General features: G+C 40.5%; 1 protein-coding gene across 4 annotated transcripts in view; it reads right to left on the bottom strand.

Annotated features, from left to right (window-relative positions):
* Positions 1-13,896, bottom strand: part of LOC140186401 (extracellular sulfatase Sulf-2-like) — a 348,168-nt gene extending 334,272 nt beyond the window's left edge. For all 4 annotated transcript variants that reach the window (XM_072240682.1, XM_072240639.1, XM_072240655.1 and 1 more), the window contains exon 1: positions 13,676-13,896. The gene's annotated coding sequence lies outside the window, so the exon portion shown is untranslated. The remainder of the gene's footprint in view (positions 1-13,675) is intronic.
* Positions 13,897-18,409: the final 4,513 nt, after the last annotated feature.

The raw sequence follows: 18,409 nt of genomic DNA on the forward strand, positions 1-18,409 counted from the left end.
CCTACAAACAAGAAATCCAGGAAGACGAGTCTGATAACAATCCCCAGCATATCAAGGGCATTAGTGACCACGTAAGGAAAAATGTCATTGACTATACCAGTGACGCCTCCCCCTGTGACACTCTAAACAACTAAATAAATGCATGCTTTGAGGCATTAAACGCACTGTCAGCCGTGAAAGCTATCCCTCTCGCAGGTGAACAGCGACTGTCTGTAACAGCAGACATGAGAAGCCCTCTGCAGAGGGTCATCTCCGTGAAGCTGCCGGGCCAGGCAACATCCCAGGTCGAGTCCTCAGTGAGTGTGCGCACCAGCTCACTGATGCCTTCACAGATTTCCTGAGCACTTCACTCATACAGGCTGCTGTCCCTACATGATTCAAGTCAACCACATTCATCTCTGTATGAAAGAACTTTACATCTTCAGACCTAAATGACTACTGACTGGTGGCACTGATCCCAATCATCATGAAGTGCTTTGAATGGCTAGTAACGGCACAGCTCAAAAACTCCATTCCTGCCACACTGGATTCTCACTGACAGAGCCGCTTTACAACAATCCCATAGCAACTGTCATGCACCTGGCCCTGACACACCTAGATACTTATGTCAGAATGTTCTTTCTGGATTTCAGTTCCACATTCAGCACTATTGTCCCACAGACTTTGGTGAACAAACTCCTACTCCTCCGTCTAAATACACCACCGTGCAACTGGGTGTTGGACTTCCTAACCGGCAGACCTCAGATAGTCAGGATGCACCACTGCACCTCCCTCACCATCATCAGGATGCACAACTACCCAACCCTCCCCACCTTCCTCAACATGCGTGCCCCCCAGGGCTGTGTGCTGAGCCCACTACTCTACACTCTGCTCACACATGTCTACACGGCTAAACACCCGAGTAATCACAATGTCAATTTCGCAAATAACACAGCTGTGGTGGGGCTCATCATGAGACGGCCTACAGACAGGAAGTGGAGGAGTGACAGGCAAATAACCTCTTTCTCGATGTCAACAAGACAAAGGAAATGGTTAACAACTTCAGGAGAACTCGCACCACTCACTACCCTCTTTATATCGGAGGCACAGCAGTGGAAACTCCGAACAGTTTCAAACTCCTAGGAGTACACAGCTTGCACAACCTCTCATGGTCCCAGAACACATTCCACACAATCAGGAAAGACCAATATCTCCACCTTCACAGGAGGCTGAAGGGAGCTGGACTATACACATCGATATCCATGTCATTCTACAGGTGCATAGCAGAGAACATCCTAACAAGCTGCATCAGTGCATGGTACGGAAACTGCACCGCGACGGACAGGGAGGCTCTACAATGGGTAGTCAAAACTGCTGTGCATCACCAGCACTAGCTTACCTGCTATCAAGGACATATACACAGAAAGGTGTAAGAAAAGGGCCAGTAACATCATGAAGGATACCACTCACCCTGCTCTTGGACTGTTTGTCACACTCCCATCAGGGAGGAGGCCACATAGCATCCATAACAGGCCACCAGACTCAAGAACAGTTACTTTCCATAAACAGTAAGGCTGATCAGCACCTTCACCCACCCCTCTATACCCCTCAGCATCAGTACCTTATCATTCCCTGTCTGTCACCTTATGTACAGACACTCCTGTGCCTAGTGATAATTTATGGACATACAGTAGGTTTTCTTCTGTATTTATGTATATTTATTGTGTTCTTTTATTATTGTGTTCTTTATCTTATTGTGTTTCTTTTGTGTCACATCATATCTGGAGTAACAATGATTTTGTTCTCCACTACAGTTGTGTACTGGTAATGATAACTCCGATATTGACAGTCCGAAGCCCGGCTGTGAAAAGAGGAGGGTCGGGCATTGAGCTTGCAACCGCTTCCTGTAAGATCCCAGTGCTACAGAAACAGCAAAAGAAGCTTCAAAGACCTCATCCCTGGGAGAGGAAGGATACATCGAGAAGAAGGGCTACGTCTGGGAAAACTTGATAGACAGGCACAGGACAGTGGCCTCTGTTGAACTGCTGTCAGAGGCCTATTGCCCAGTGGGGATGATTGGTTTAAGAAGACTGGAAATGACATTAAACAATCTTGAATCTTAAGGTAAGAAGATAGGAGGTTTAAAAATGGTGATGGGTAAATACTTCCACACAAAGCGTAGTTGGTATTTAGAATAAGCTGCCAGAGGTGGTAGTGGAAACAGGAATAGTACAACATTTACATCTAAGAAGGTATCTAGACAGATACTTGAATGAGCAGAGAATAGATGGATGTGGAATTAACTCAGATAACTGGGATTAGAATAAAGAGGTATGATAGGTATGCTGAAGTGCCTGTTTCAACTCTACAACTCTGTAATTACTCTATCCTTGTTTATATGGGTGAATAACCATGGAATTTAATCGAATATTAGCATTTTGCTTTGGTTAGAATCTGCTCTTATTACACTTCCTAACCAAAACATTCTCAACCTGAGTCATATCCTGAGAGCCCCCGGCAAACTATAATATTGGAATTTTATTGTAACAGGAGATCTAATGGATTTAAGGCCAGGACATCTCCGGTTACTCTGTAACACTTCACATTGAAGGTTGTAAATTTGGACTGAGGAATCTCATTTCCCAAAGATTTATATAAGCAAGGATAAAATTTGAAAACAGAGAAGTTATGGACAACTTATGTTAAATATTGTTGGAATCACATTTGGAATGTTGTGTGCAGGCCTGTTTGTCATAAAAAAGGATATGGAGGTAATGAAAGAATTGCTGGCGAGAATACCAAAGAAGATTGACAAAAATTAAGCCTTTCAGTGTGAACATCTTGTGCTGCTTTTCCCTTGTAAAGACAAGCCAAAAAGTTAAAATTGCACAGCATTTAATGGACAAGACAAAGGGAGAATGTTCTCACTTGAGTGAAAGAATAACATTAAAGCCCATTGGTATAAGGTAATCATTTAAAGATTAAATAGAAAATTCAGCATAAATTTCTTTACCTAGGATGTAGCAAGAATGTAGAACTCACAATCAACGAGGTAGTTGTTTAACAGAAAGTTAAACATCCGTATCAGGTAGAAGGAAATTGAAGGTTATAATGAAAGATAGGGGACTAGGTTGCAAGGAACATGGAACACATGCCAGAAAAAAATTGATTGGCCCAAATGGTCAGCTTCTATTCTCTAAAATCTATGTCTTCCATTATAATGGAAAAGCACTTGCCTTGAACTGACAGTATTTATCAAACATTCCAAAGTTCACCTTAAGAACTACAAAAAGGATAATGTCCTGACGAAGGGTTCCGGCCCGAAACGTTGACTGATCGTTTCCACGGATGCTGCCCGACCTGCTGCATTCCTCCAGTGTGTTGTGAGTGTTGCTTTGACCCCAGCATCTGCAGATTATTTTGTGTAATGTACGTGCTTATTGCCTAGTTTGTTTTTATTGCTAATCTTACATGCACAGACTGGTGGAATTAAGCCTTTTCGATCAATAACACTGAGATGTTACTTTGTTACCATAAAACATTGTCAATATTTTGAGGGAAATGCAATGGATTTTATCACTTTCTCAATGAATACAGACATTAATACAGTGCACAGCAATATGTGCCACTTCACTGAGTACGTAGCTTCACACTAGAAAGGAGAGAATAAAACCACTGACATGCCAAGTAAATCAGAACGAAGCAAATGATTTGGGGTGAAGTTACTTTAGGTCAGAATTATGGAATGTAGTAAAGAGGAAGCCTCTGTTTATTAAAGGTTAATTAACAATAACACTGATAACAAGACTTCCTGTTTTCAACAAATTTGCCTGCAGGTTGTGTGTGACCTAACAAGTTCTGATCATTTACACAAAGAACTAACTTTTTTTGAAATTGATATATGCTTTAGTTCAATCATTAAAATTGTAGCCAAGATTTGAATGTAGTTTAAAGCTATTAAAAAAGAAATAGTAGCATTTTACAGCACCCAGAATTAGATTCAATTGTTAGGAAAGGAAAATTGGTGCTGGCCAAACCGAATAGCAAAATTTTCTTACACCTTAGAAGTCTATGAGTGCCTATAAAAAGTATTCACACCCTTTGGAAGTTTTCTTGTTTTATTGTTATACAACACTGAATCACAGTGGATTTAATTGGCTTTTCTGACGCTGATCAACAGAAAAAGACTCTTTGTGTCAAAGTGAAAACAGATCTCTACAAAGCAATCTAGATTAATTACAAATATAAAACACAAAATAATTGATTGTGTTAAGTATTCACCCTCTTTAATATGACACACTGGTGCAGCCAATTGGTCTTAGAAGTAACATAATTAGTTAAATGGAGATCACCCTGTGCAGTCAAGGTGTTTCAATTGATTGCAGTAAAAATACACCTGTATCTGGAAGGTCCAACTGCTGGTGAGTCAGTATCCTGGCAAAATCTACACTATGAAGATAGAAGAACACTCCAAGCAACTCTGCAAAAAGGTTATTGTACAAGTCAGGAGATGGATACAAGAACATTTCCAAGTCACTTAATATCCCTTGCAGTACAGTTATGTCAATCATTAAGTAATGGAAAGAATATGGCACAGCTGTAAATCTGCCTAGAGTAGGCCATCCTCAAAAACTGAATGACTGTGCAAGAAGGGAACTCATGAGGGAAGCCACCAAGAGAACTATGACAACTCTAGAGTGTTACAATCTTCAGTGGCTGAGACGGGAGGAACTGCACATACAGCTGTTACCCAGGTGCTTCACCAGTCGCAGCTTTATAGGAGAAAATATGTTTTCCAGCAAGACAATGACCTCAAGCATAAAGCCAAAGCAACGTAGGAATGGCTTAAAAATAACAAAGTTAATGTCCCAGAGTGGCCAAGTCACAGTCCAGATCTCAATCCAATCAAGAATTTGTGGCCGGACTTGAAAAGGGCTGTTCGTTCATGATCCCCATGCAATCTGACAGAGCTTGTGCAGTAAAGCCTTCCCCACCGTTGAGCACATCTGCACTGAGCAGAGCACTGTTGCAGGAAAGCAGCATCCATTATCAAGGAGCCCCACCATCCAGGGCAGGCTCTCTTCTTGCAGCTGCCATCAGGAAGGTGGTACAGGAGCCTCAGGACTCACACCACAAGGTTCAGGAGCAGCTACAGGTGTCCCCCACTTTTCAAACGTTCACTTTATGAAACTTCACTGTTACAAAAGACCTACATTAGTACCCTGTTTTCACTTTCAGAAGGTGTTTTCGCTGTTACGAAAAAAATTCAGCGTGCGATAAAAATCAGCACGCGATAAAGAGCAGTGCGCGCCCCGAGCAGTCGCTCTCCCCGGATTCGGAACGGCATTCTCGCCAGCATTGCTTTAACACGAGCCTGTGAGCAGTCATTTACAAGATGAGTTCTATGGTGTCGGAAAAGCCTGGAAGAGCTCGTAAGGGTGTTACACTTAGCGTAAAACAAGACATAATTAAGCGTTTCAATCGTGGTGAACGAAGGAAGGACAAAGTAAGTTTGGCTTGTGGAAGCTGACAAAGATGATGTTGAAGAGGTTTTGGCATCCCATGACCAAGAACTGATAGATGAAGAGCTGATGTAATTGGAAGAGGAAAGGATAACAATTGAAACCAAATGAGTAATGATAAAGTACGACTTTAATTTTGAAAGGGTACGTAGGTTTAGGGGATATTTGCAAGATTCTTTGAGTCTTTACAAAGAACTGTATGATAGAAAAATGCGCGAGGCTCAGCAGTCAAGCAAGCCTTCCACATCAGCCACAGCAGACGATGAACCTCGACCTTCGACATTGAGGCGGGCAGTCATAGGAGAAGATGAGCTGCCTGCTCTAATGGAAACAGACAAAGAACTGACACCCCAGTGTCCCACCACCCCAACACCCAGGCCGCGGACAGATACTGTACCGATTTGCGGAGAATGCAGCAGTAGCCGGGAGGCACACAGCACATCTTTAAGAAAAAAGCCAAAATAAACGTGTTAATTAATTAGGTGCCACCCCACACATAATTGTCGGCCCAGATCAGAGGCGATGCAATCGGCAGTTACGTGTCGGGCAGCACGAAATTAATTAGCATGTTTATTTCGGCTTTTTTCTTAACAATGTGCTGTGGGCCTCCCAGCTACCGCTGCACCCCTGCGTGCTTCGCGGCAATGTATTGGTTGGTGGCCTGAAGGGTGGGGGCCACTGCACCACCCAACCTGCGACGACTCAGCCTAACACACCATCATCAGTGTGCTCTGCGCTGTCCTGATTCCGGTAAGTGATACTACACTGTACATGCATTATTTCTACTTTATATTGGCTGTGTATTTTTACGTGTTATTTGGTATGATTTGGCAGCTTCATAGCTTAAAGGTTACTGCAGAGCGCTTGCACCGTGTTTTTGCCAACAGCGCTTGCGTGAGATTTCCTGCCGACAGCGCTTGCGTGAGATTTTCGCTACGGAGAACAATGCAGTAATGATTGTGGAAAAGTATTTCTACTTTATATAGGCTGTGTATTTATCATATCATTCCTGCTTTTACTATATGTTACTGTTATTTTAGGTTTTATGTGTTATTTGGCATGATTTGGTAGGTTATTTTTGGGTCTGCGAATGCTCACAAATTTTTCCCATGTAAATAAATGGTAATTACTTCTTTGCTTTACGACATTTCGGCTTATGAACCGTTTCATAGGAATGCTCTACCTTCGGATGGCGGCGGAAACCTGTATAACTCCTCAACCATCAGGCTCTTGAACGAAAGGGGATAACTTCACTCAATCCATTACTGAACTGCTCCCAGAGCCTATGGACTCTCTTTCAAGAACTCTTCATCCCATATTCTCTATAATTATTGCTTATTTATGTATTATTTACTTTCTTCTGTATATGCACAGTTTGCTATCTTTTGCACATTGGTGTTTGGCTATCCTGTTGAGTACAGTCTTTCAACAATAAGCAAATGCTTTGAGGGGCTGGTCAAGGACTGCATCTGCAGCATGCTACCACCCAAACTGGATCCCCTACAATTCGCCCACCAACACAACTAATTGACATATAATGCAATAACCACTGCTGTACATACCGTCCTTACACATCTGTAGAAGAAGGATGGCTATGTGAGAATGGTGTTCTTGGACTACAGTTCAGCATTCAACGCCATAATTCCAACCAGGCTCGACAGGAAGCTCAGAGACCTCAGCCTTGACCCTGCCTTGTGCAGCTGGATCCTGGACTTCTTGTCAGTTCACTGGCAGGTGGTAAGAGTTGGCTCCCTCACCTCCAAACCTCTGACTCTCAATTACAGGAGCCACTCAGGGCTGTGTACTAAGTCCCCTCCTTTACCTCCTGTATGCCCATGACTGTGTCGCCACTCACAGCTCTAATCTGCTAACTAAATTTGCTGATGATACTACAATGATTGGCCTAATCTCAAACAATAATGAGGTAGCCTACAAGGAAGAAGTCATCTCTCTGACACAGTAGTGTCAAGAAAATAACCTCTCCCTCAATGTCACAAAAACAAAGGAGTTGGTTGTAGATTACAGGAGGAATAGAGATGAGCTAACCCCTATTTACTTCAAGGATCTGGGGTTGAGAGGGTAAGCAGATTTAAGTTCCTCGGCATCCACATCACCGAGGACTTCATGCGGTCTGTACTCACCAGCTATGTGGTGAAAAAGGCACAGGAGCACCTCTTTCCCCTCAGACGGTTGAGGAAGTTTGGTATGGGCCCCCAAATCAGTGGTGCGGACAGCCCAGCACATCTGTAGTTGTGAGCTTCCCATGATTCAGGACATTTACAAAACCAGGTGCGAGAAAAGGGCCTGAAGGATCATTGGGGACCCGAGTCACCCCAACCATAGTCTATTCCAGCTGCTATCATTTGGGAAGTGGTACCGCAGCATAAAAGCCAGGACCAACAGGCTCCGGGACAGCTTCTCCCACCAGGCCACCAGGCTGATGAACTCACGCTGATTTGAGTGTATTTCTATGTTACATTGACTGTTCTATTTATTATAAATTATAAATTACTATGATTGCACATTGTACATTTAGACAGAGATGTAACATAAAGATTTTTACTCCTCATGTATGGGAAGGGTGTAAGAAATAAAGTCGATTCAATTCAATGATCCTCTTTTACTGTGTATGCCCACGAGAAAATAAATCTCAGAGTTGTATTTGCTGACATAAATGTACTTTGATAATAAATTTACTTTGAACTTTGAATCCAGAACCTATCATCCTCCACTTTAAATATATCCAACGACCTGGCCTCCACTGCCATTCACAGCAATGAAATTCTACAGATTCACCACCTTCTGGCTAAAGAAATTCCTCCTCATCTCTGTTCTTGAGGGATGTCTATGCACTCTGAGGCTGTGCTCTCTGGTCCTAAACTCCTCTGCTGTAAGAAACATCTTCTCCATGTCCATTCTGTCTAGGCCTTTCAATATTTGATAGGTTTCATTGAGATTTCTTCCCACACACACACTCTTCTAAACTCCAGTGAGAATAGGCCCACTTACAAAAACCCTCTATCAGTTTCTGTTTTCACTATCTTAATCCCCTGGTACAATTCAGTATCGCCTATAAAGTTTAATTATTTTGACTTTAGGTAAGCAGCAATGAGTCTAGTATTGATTCCTTGACACTCAATCAAGGGCACACCTCATTTCACAACCACCTTTCACTTCAAAATACCCTGGATATGTTTGACATGGTTGTGGATCCTGCCTCCTTTTCCAGTGACTTCTGTGCCTTATTACAGTGTAAATCAATACCTTGATTGTATCTACAAACTATTCCAGGAATCCCTTCCATTGAATTCATACCTACTCCTTCATAATACCTGTATAGGTGTTTCAATATTCTGCCTTTCAGGATTCCTGCATCCAACTGGGTTCTAACTGCCAAGGTCATCATGATACCATTTAAAGAAGCTGTGGTGTTCTGTGACTCTATTATATTTGTCCAGCCACACCTCGGTTTATAAAGATTGTGGAAAGACTATCAATGGTTTCAACAATCACTTCTTTAAACATTGTTGACACTCATCAAACTGGTACTGCTTGGCTTCCTTAATCAGAGGTCAATCTAAACTTCCCATATCACTTAATCCAACCCCTGCTGTTTGCATGCTTGAGAAATCTAATTGCAAACCAAAATATCTGTTCTTGACTTGTACAGCAGAAAGAAAGAATTCATGATTTTGTGATGATATTACACAGCCATTAATCTTCATTTCCTCTTTTATCTTCTCATTCAATGACACACATAGGAATACCAGAACCCTATGCTTGGACCCCTTTCCCAACTGTTTTCTTGCTAGGTTCTACCTGACCCCATAACCATTTGTTCAATGTGACAATCCAGCATTACATCCAGAATCACGTTCTCATGCAGAATGTGCTTTTTATAGACCTCCTAATCTACCCGTGGGAAATTCAAGTCAGCCATAACAAAGACAATTATCTTTGTACACATTACCATTAGTTGGCTCAAGTTTTTATTCTCTGGTGCCTCCACCTGTTGCAGATAGAATAAGAACCCATGAAATAGTACACTAATAGCATGCATTACTAGGAGCATAATAAATCATGAAGAGACATGGAAAACCACTAAAGTGTAAGCACTATTTTTATTTCATAAATACACTGAGGTCTAGAAAGCATACATAAAGATCGTCTTGCATATTCTTGTTCTTTCTTAAAAAGGACACATATTTATATTATTTGTAGATTTAATTTATCATTGGTTATTCTGAGTCAGCAGTCTTCTCAAAGGACCATCCCAGTGGTATTGTACCTACTTGTTGACATGTAAATGCTGCCACTCCTTGACTGACTTCAAAGGCGTCTTGTGTCACCTCTTCTACAGCCTCCATTGGATTAACTTCTAGGCTATCTCAAATATATAATTTTATGATATTCTACTGTGCATCTTTTGTAGGTGTCAAATAATTTCTGTGTCCACTTCTAACTCAGTAAATCTGTATAAACTTTCAAGAGTTTTTAGTGACATACCAAATCTCCTCAAATGTGGCCCTAGTATGCTTTTCTTTGTGATCAGATCAATACGTTAGGCCAGAATAAATCCTTTGCAATGTTGACACCCAAGAACTTGAAACTGCTCACCCTTTCCACTGCTGATGCCTCACTGAAGACTGGTGTTTGTTCCCTAGACTTCCCCTTCCTGAAGTCCACAGACAATTCCTTGGTCTGCGTAGGTTCACTGGGTTAATTCCAGGGATGAAAGGAATGTCATATGTTGAAAGATTGGAGCAACTAGGTTTGTATACACTGGAATTTAGAAGGATGAGAGGGGATCTGATTGAAACATATAAGATTATTAAGGGATTGGACATGCTAGAGGCAGGAAACATGTCCCCGATTTTGGGGGAGTCCAGAACCAGAGGCCACAGTTTAAGAATAAGGGGTAGACCATTTAGAATGGAGTTGAGGAAAAACTTTTTCACACAGGGGGTTGTGGATCTGTGGAATGCTCTGCCTCAGAAAGCAGTGGAGGCCAATTCTCTGGATTCTTTCAAGAAAGAGTTAGATAGAGCTCTTAAAGATAGCGGAGTCAAGGGATTTGGGGAGAAGGCAGGAACAGGGTACTGATTGTGGATGATCAGCCATGATCACAGTGAATGGCGGTGCTGGCTCAAAGGGCCGAATGGCCTACTCCTGCACCTATTCTCTATTGTCTGGCTGACAGTGAGTGCAAAATTATTGTTGTGTCACCACTTAACCAACCGATCTACTCCTGTACACCTCTCTCCTCTCATTTCCATCTGAGATTCTGCCAGCAGTGGTGTCATCAACAAATATACAGACGGAATTTGAGCTGTGCCTAAACAGTCATGAGTCTAGAGAGGGTAGAGCAGTAGGCTAAGCACACATCCTTGAGGATTCCCCTCCATCATTCCCAACCCAATTTTTCCCCAACCCTGCACTGTTCATTTCTATCTGCCTGCTAGCTTTTGCTCCACTCTTATCATCCATCCTTTTAATACTAGCTCCCTTCTCTCTATCATTCAGTCCAGATGAAGCATCTCAACCCAAAATATTAACTGTCCATTTCCCTCCACAGATGCTACAGAGCATGAGAATTCCTTCAGCATTATGTGTTTTTTTTCTGCAGGTGCCTATCATTCAGCATCTATAGGTAGATAGTTCACTGTTTCAAGCTCCTCTTAATTTGTAAATTGGGGTGATCTGGTATTCACAAATTCCAGCTGTTACTTAAAACAGAAAATAAAGCAGGACGATGTAAAATAAAGTTAAAATATTTTTGTCAGGATCTGAAAGTTCAAGACCCAAATGGTCAAAATTTATCCTTTTGTAAATAAGCTAAGGACAAAATCTATTCTATTGTCTGTTCAATGGCTCAATATCACTTCAGGATTGGTAAAGAGCAGGTAAAACTTTGTTAGGCTGAACGTCTGCCTTCACCTTAACTATGGACTATAATAAATGGCTCCCTCTGGTGGCCCTGTCAAGTTCACACATTGCAAAGGATGGAAAATATCCCTGCTGAAGGTTGCACACTATTTAATATCCACATTTAAAAGGGAAAAAAATTCAGAAACAGCCATAGTGTCACACCATACTTTGCTTTCTTTTACCTCAACAGCTTAATTCCTTTTTATTCAGAGACACTCATTTGGGGATAAAGCAGTCAATCCTCAATGTGCACAGAATTCTAATTTTGGCTTTTGCAAATTATCCACTATTCAAATTGCCTCATTAATATTTAAATAAATTCTGCGCGCAACCTGACCACTTTTGCAGCCATTGCTGTAACATACACAAGAGAAGGAAGGGCTCCCTCAGCAGGTAAGGGTCCATCTCTGAGGATAAATATTTAGTATGATCCCATTTCCATAAAGGTCATTGGCTGCCCTGTGTCTCAAACTATCCAAATGCTACTTTTAAATAAGGGTTTTTTGTTTACGCATCAGGATTGTGCTCACATTACACTGGAGATTCACCTGGATCTAATCTGCACATGAATTATGTCTGTGTTTATTACGCTGGGGAAAACCCCTTCTCATTTCATATTCATGTAGTTCTGTGTGAATCCAGCACATGCAAACAGAATGTAGGTGTAAATAACAATAAATGTTTTGTCATTTTTCATGAGTAAATACAAGGAGGAAATAAAATGTTTTTTTAATATGTTGCACTTTTATGTGGTAATTTTAGTGCATTGTTGAATCATAAAGACTACTGCATGTTTCTGGAATTATACTCAGATTGGATTTGGTCTATAGATCAATGACAGCTTAGTTATTAAACAAAACCAGGCCAAATCCCAACACAATCACAGGCATTCTGTGAGATGTGATCTGTACCCTTGGACGCAAGCATTCAAGGCAGAAGTCAGATCATGCACTTTCAGAATGTGAATAGAGTGGAATGTAACATTTGAAGAGACCGGCTGCAAAACGTAAATAATTTCTAATCATCGATGTTTAATATTTCTTTTACATTGGTAAATTGTCTTGCTTAATGTTATATCAATAAAAAAACAGAAAAAATCAAAGTAATTCTGAATCCTTTCTCTTTGCATTCTGTTAGTCCTAATGCAAATAATCTTTGTTACTTTGTATATTCAAAACGCTGAACATTAAAATGACCAAACTGACAGTTTATACCACCAATATAATGTGCTGATAACATAACAATCAATTGTATGATAACTGTCATTTACATTATAATCTAGGCTGATTATATCATGCCCTCATTGAACCCTGTTTCCTTTTACACAAATCATAGAACCAGTATCTATAATATTGTGCAAGCCAAGTTGCAATGTCTAAATATAAGAAGGACTTTCATATGGAAACAGTGGAAGATTAATCAGAAATCATAAATAAATTTCATTCAAAATACAACTATTTTATCCTCAGCAGAATACTTAATAAATGGAAAATAAAATTTAATATGAAGGAATACAAAGTTATCATGAACCAACATTTTAAACACAATTAAATAAAATGACACTCTTAAGAACCACGCAAGGTTACAAATGAATAATAGAATGTAATAAGTGTAAGTTAGTTTAAGTCATAAGATGTCCAAAACATGCTCTTATAGCAGGCTGAAAGGATTGTAAAGATCATCATTGCTTCATGTCATAGAACTGATCTGAAGTGTTTCTCTATTATGGTTTTTATGAGAGCTCAAAATAGGTAAAAATAAACAAAGAAGTTAAAGTTTTATAAGTATCTAGAACTGTATCGTGAACTGTTCTGCAACTTCATCCAGGCAACCACACAGAATTATAGTCTATAATTAAGAATTCACTCTCAGGGAACTAAAAACACTATTTATATCTTCCCAAAATCTATGGGAAATAGAAATGATAAGCATTATTAAGTTAATTCATTCATCTTGACAAATGTTATGTCAGACTGGTGTTCAATATTAAGATCACCGTGAGATGAAATAGCGGTGGTGAAAACATTAGAAAGGCAGAAATTACAGCCATCAGTGGCTCAGCATAGGGTTTACTCCAACCATTCTGAATCATTCATTTTAAAACAATTTCCATAAAATACGATTGCCTTACTTTCAGCATGGTATAATCTTACTGTAACTGTTACCAGGCTGGTACACATCGCTGATACACAGTAATACACGCTGACTCACAAAGTAATGCACAAAACGGCAGCAGTTCACATTACCTTTATCAGTCAGTCTTCTCTCATTTCTGGGACACAGGGCTGCTCAGAAAGGGACCCCTTAACAATGCCAGCAAGCTGAGACCACACAGCTCCGAAAAGGGATCTCAATGGCTTCTCCTCTCAACCTCATTCAACTGCGATGACTGAATTAGGCCAGATCTAACCATCTGTTGAAACACGCCTGGATTAGTCACTGTACTCTGTTTGCACCCAGTCTGAAAGCTGCAGGCTGGGTGTTTCCAAGGAGCAGAGGCGGAGCATAGATTGCCATCTAAAGCACTCCAGAATTTTATGATTGGTACCTTGCACAGCTAATTGGTAAATGAGCTGTGTGAGGTGGAGAAAGTTACTAAGTGGATCGGTTGTGTGTAAGCTGCTTGATGCTGCCTGTGATTCAAGGACCTTGCAGATTCTTGGCAGAGTATTTTTGTGTATTCACGGTACATCTGCAGCAGACATTTCCATCTGATCAGCTCCTTATTATGCATACATGGGGAAAAAGGTTTACTTTATTTATCAGGAAACAGCTGACTTAATTGTTTTTCAGCAGCAACCTATTTCATTCACCTTAATATAGTAAAAAGATGTACAATGAAAATACCATATATATTGTAAGATTCCAGATGATACACCTTACTAGAAATCATATCTAAAAAAACAAGTAAGTCACAAAATATACAAGAGAATACATCAATCTGAAATCCTGCTTAATAAATACTCAGTAGTAAGTATCTGTGTTACTCTGCTAACAAATCACAAAATTCCATACATTTTTTTACGTGGCTGTCCAAGTGGAATATAGTTTGTTTAAATAACCAAGCAGTATGTTTGAACAGATATTGTCATCATTTATTTCCTTCATTATGAAGGAAGCATCTTTGCGATCAATTCTGTCGAGAGTTAAAAGCAGGTGTGTCTTCTTATCAGAGAATGTCTGGGAGTGTACATGATGCTCAGCTTCAGTCAGCTCTAGTAAAAAAAATGGACTATAACAAATTGCCAGACCATCTTTTATAGACAACTAATGTTAATAGAAGAAAAAGCCAGGCAGACAACTCACGGCATCCTTTTGCATCACCAGTGAGGAGGAATTTCAGTGCAATAATTTGCAATTCCTACGATTTTATCGATCAACTTTGCAGAGATCATGAAATTTTTAAAGATCAAGACACAGCTGCAAAGCTAAGGGATTTCTGCCATCACTCAGAAAGCTAATGCATACTTCCTCCACTAAATTATTATCTTGTGGGTGTGATTAGTAACTTCAGTAGCCTCCCATTTCTAAAACTTCCCAGGAAAATAATATCAAAGTAATCATTTGTGTGAAATTAAAAGCAGAGGCATAGGTAAGGTATCTGCAACAATCAGAAATAGGCTTTTCCTCTCACCTTTAAGTATTTTTGTGTTACAACTCACTCCAAGACATAAAGGAGCCATAAATCCCTAACTCAGGTGAAGTGAGATTCAGCTAGAAGGCCGTGTAAAAGATTTTCCTCGTTCACTTTCTTTGTATTTGGAAAACAAAATACTGACAAATTTCAACCCAAAGCTATTTATTTTCTTGCAGTGATCACAGTATTGCTGACTTAGGAGATCCTTCAACTTACATCATCAAAACAGACTCACCATCCTCATGATATCACCTTAAGCTCTTTAAAATTTATTATATAATACAGATTTATTATTTCCCCTAACCTAACTCATCCTGTTTTGTATAAAAAGTTCCTCCTTTATCCGTACTGTCAGTTGATTTTGCATTAACATTCTATTTCGTCACTATCCTAACCTCAGCTCTGATCAGAGTAAAAAAAATTCTAACTTTGTAAATCAGTCCTAGCACTTTGCAGGAGCATAAGATATCTTGAGCCAAATACTGTAGATGAAATGGAAACATATATATGGACCATTTCAGAGACCTTTCAGGATGTAGGTGTATAGTTAAGAAGGAGATTAGAAGAGCAAAAAGGGACCATGGGATATCATTGGCAAATAGGATAAAGGAAGATGCTTATAGATTTTAAGTAAATTAAAAGAAAATGGGTAGCTAGAGAAAATGTACGTCTGCTGAAGGATGTATCTGGTAATCTATGTGTGGAGTCATAGGAAATGACTGAGTTTTTAAATGAATATTTCTCTTCTGTATTTACCATGGAGAAGGAAGCTAGTGAATTCAGAGAGCTAGCAATGATATTCTGAAGTAAATCAACATTACAAAGGAGGAGGTGTTGCAGATTCTGAAACACAAAAGCCTGAGGAAGTGTATCCTAGCATGTTATGGGAAGCAGGAGAGGAGATTGCTGGGACCACGCCAGAAAATTTTGTGACTTTCATGAGGTGAAGTACCGGGTGACTGGATGCTGTGCTTTTACTTAAGAACTGCTGCAGGGATAAGCCAGGGAACAACAGGCCAGTGAACACTGCATCAGTGGTTGGAAACTTATTGAAAGCAATTTTGAGAGACATGATTTATTTACATTTTAAAAGATAGTTATTGATTAGGGAAAGTCAGCATGCAGGAAATTATATCTCACAAATTGACTTAAGTATTTTTAAAAATGTGATCAAAAAATTGAGGAGCACAAGATGGTAATGCTGTCTTCATGAACTTCAGCAAGTCTTTTAGCAATGTCCCACTTGGGACATTGATCTGGAAGGATCGAATGAGCAAAATCCAGAGTGAGATGGTTATTTGGATACAAAATTGGTATTGTGGTAAGAGGCAAAGGATGGCAATCTTTTTCAGATTGGGTTTCTGTGAACAATGTGGTGCCACAGTGCTGGCAGTCTCTATTTTTCATCATATATATCATGATTTGAGCAGTAGATGTAGTGTATATGGATTTCAGCAAGGCATTTGATAAGGTACTCCATGCAAGGCTTATTGAGATAGTAAGGCGGCATGGTATCCAAGGGGACATTGCTTTGTCGATCCAGAATTGGCTTGCCCACAGAAGGCAAAGTGTGGTTGTAGACAGGTCATATTCTGCATGGAGGTCAGTGACCAGTGGTGGTTCTGGGACCCATACTCTTAGTGATTTTTATAAATGACCTGGATGAGGAAGTGGAGGGATTAGTTAGTAAATTTGCTGATGACACAAAGGTTGGGGGTGTTGTGGATAGTGTGAAGGGCTGTCAGAGGTTACAGCGGGACATTGATAGGATGCAAAACTGGGCTGAGAAGTGGCAGATGGAGTGCAACCCAGATAAGTGTGAAATGGTTTATTTTGGTAGGTCAAATATGATGGCAGAATATAGTATTAATGGTAATACTCTTGACAGTGTGGAGGATCGGAGGGATCTCGGGGTCCAAGTCCATAGGACACTCAAAGCTGCTGCGCAGGTTGACTCTGTGGTTAAGAAGCCATATGGTGCATTGGCCTTAATCAATCGTGGGTTTGAGTTTAAGAGCCGAGAGGTATTGCTGCAGCTATGTAGGAACCTGGTCAGACCCCACTTGGAGTACTGTGCTCAGTTCTGGTCACCTCACTACAGTACGATGTGGAAATCATAGAAAGGGTGCAGAGGAGATTTACAAGGACATTGCCTGGATTGGGGAAGCATGCCTTATGAGAATAGGTTGAGTGAACTCGGCCTTTTCTCCTTGGAGCGACGGAGGATGAGAGGTGACCTGAAAGAGGTGTACATGATGATGAGAGGTATTGATCATGTGGATAGTCAGAGGCTTTTTCCCAGAGCTGAGATGGCTAGCACGAGAGAGCACAGTTTTAAGGTGCTTGGAAGTAGGTACAGAGGAGATGTCAGGGGTAAGTTTTTTTAATGCAGAAAGTGGTGAGTGCATGGAATGGGCTGCCAGAGACGGTGGTGGATGCAGATATGATAGGATCTTTTAAGAGATCCCGGGATAGGTACATGGAGCTTAGAAAAATAGAGGGCTATGGGTAACCGTAGGTAATTTCTAAGTTAATGTCATGTTCAGCACAGCTTTGTGGGCCAAAGGGCCTGTATTGTGCTGTAGGTTTTTCTATGTTTCTATGATTTGAATAAGAATGTAACTGGCATGATTGATTCTATTGTGCACAGTAAAGAAATTTTCCCACTATTACCAAAGGATAGTTATCAACTGCGAAAGTGCTCAAAGGACTGGCATATGAAACTTAACTCAGTCAAGCATAAAGTGATGCATTTTGGGAAGATAAACCAGGACAGGACATATACGCACTCAGCATCCACCTTAATAGGCACCTACTATACCTGATAAGGTGGCTGCTGAGTGTATGTCTGTGGTCTTCTGCTCCTGTAGCCCATCTACCTCAAGGTTCAATGCATTGTGCATTCAGAGATGCTCTTCTGCACACAACCATTGTAACGTCTGGTTATTTGAGTTACTGCCACCTTCCTGTCAGCTTGAACCAGTCTGGCCATTCTCCTCTGATCTTTCTCATTAACATGGCATTTACACCCACAGAACTGCTGTTCCCTGAATGTTTCTCGTTGTTCACACCATTCTTTGCAAACTCTGGAGACTAGTGTGTGTGAAAATCCCAGATCAGCAGTTTTTGAGACATTCAAACCACCCTGTCTAGTAAACACTCCACAGTCAAAGTCACCGAGATCACATTTCTTTCTCATTCAGATGTTTGGTCTGAACGGCAACGAAACCTCTTGACCATATCTGCATGCTTTTATGCATTGAATTTCTGCCACGCAATTGGCTGATCAGATATTTGCTTTAATGAATAGGTGTGCCTAATGAACTGGCAACCGAGAGTGTTT

The sequence above is a fragment of the Mobula birostris genome, chromosome 2, assembly GCF_030028105.1.
Source record: "Mobula birostris isolate sMobBir1 chromosome 2, sMobBir1.hap1, whole genome shotgun sequence".
NCBI classification, from domain to species: Eukaryota; Metazoa; Chordata; class Chondrichthyes; order Myliobatiformes; family Myliobatidae; genus Mobula; species Mobula birostris.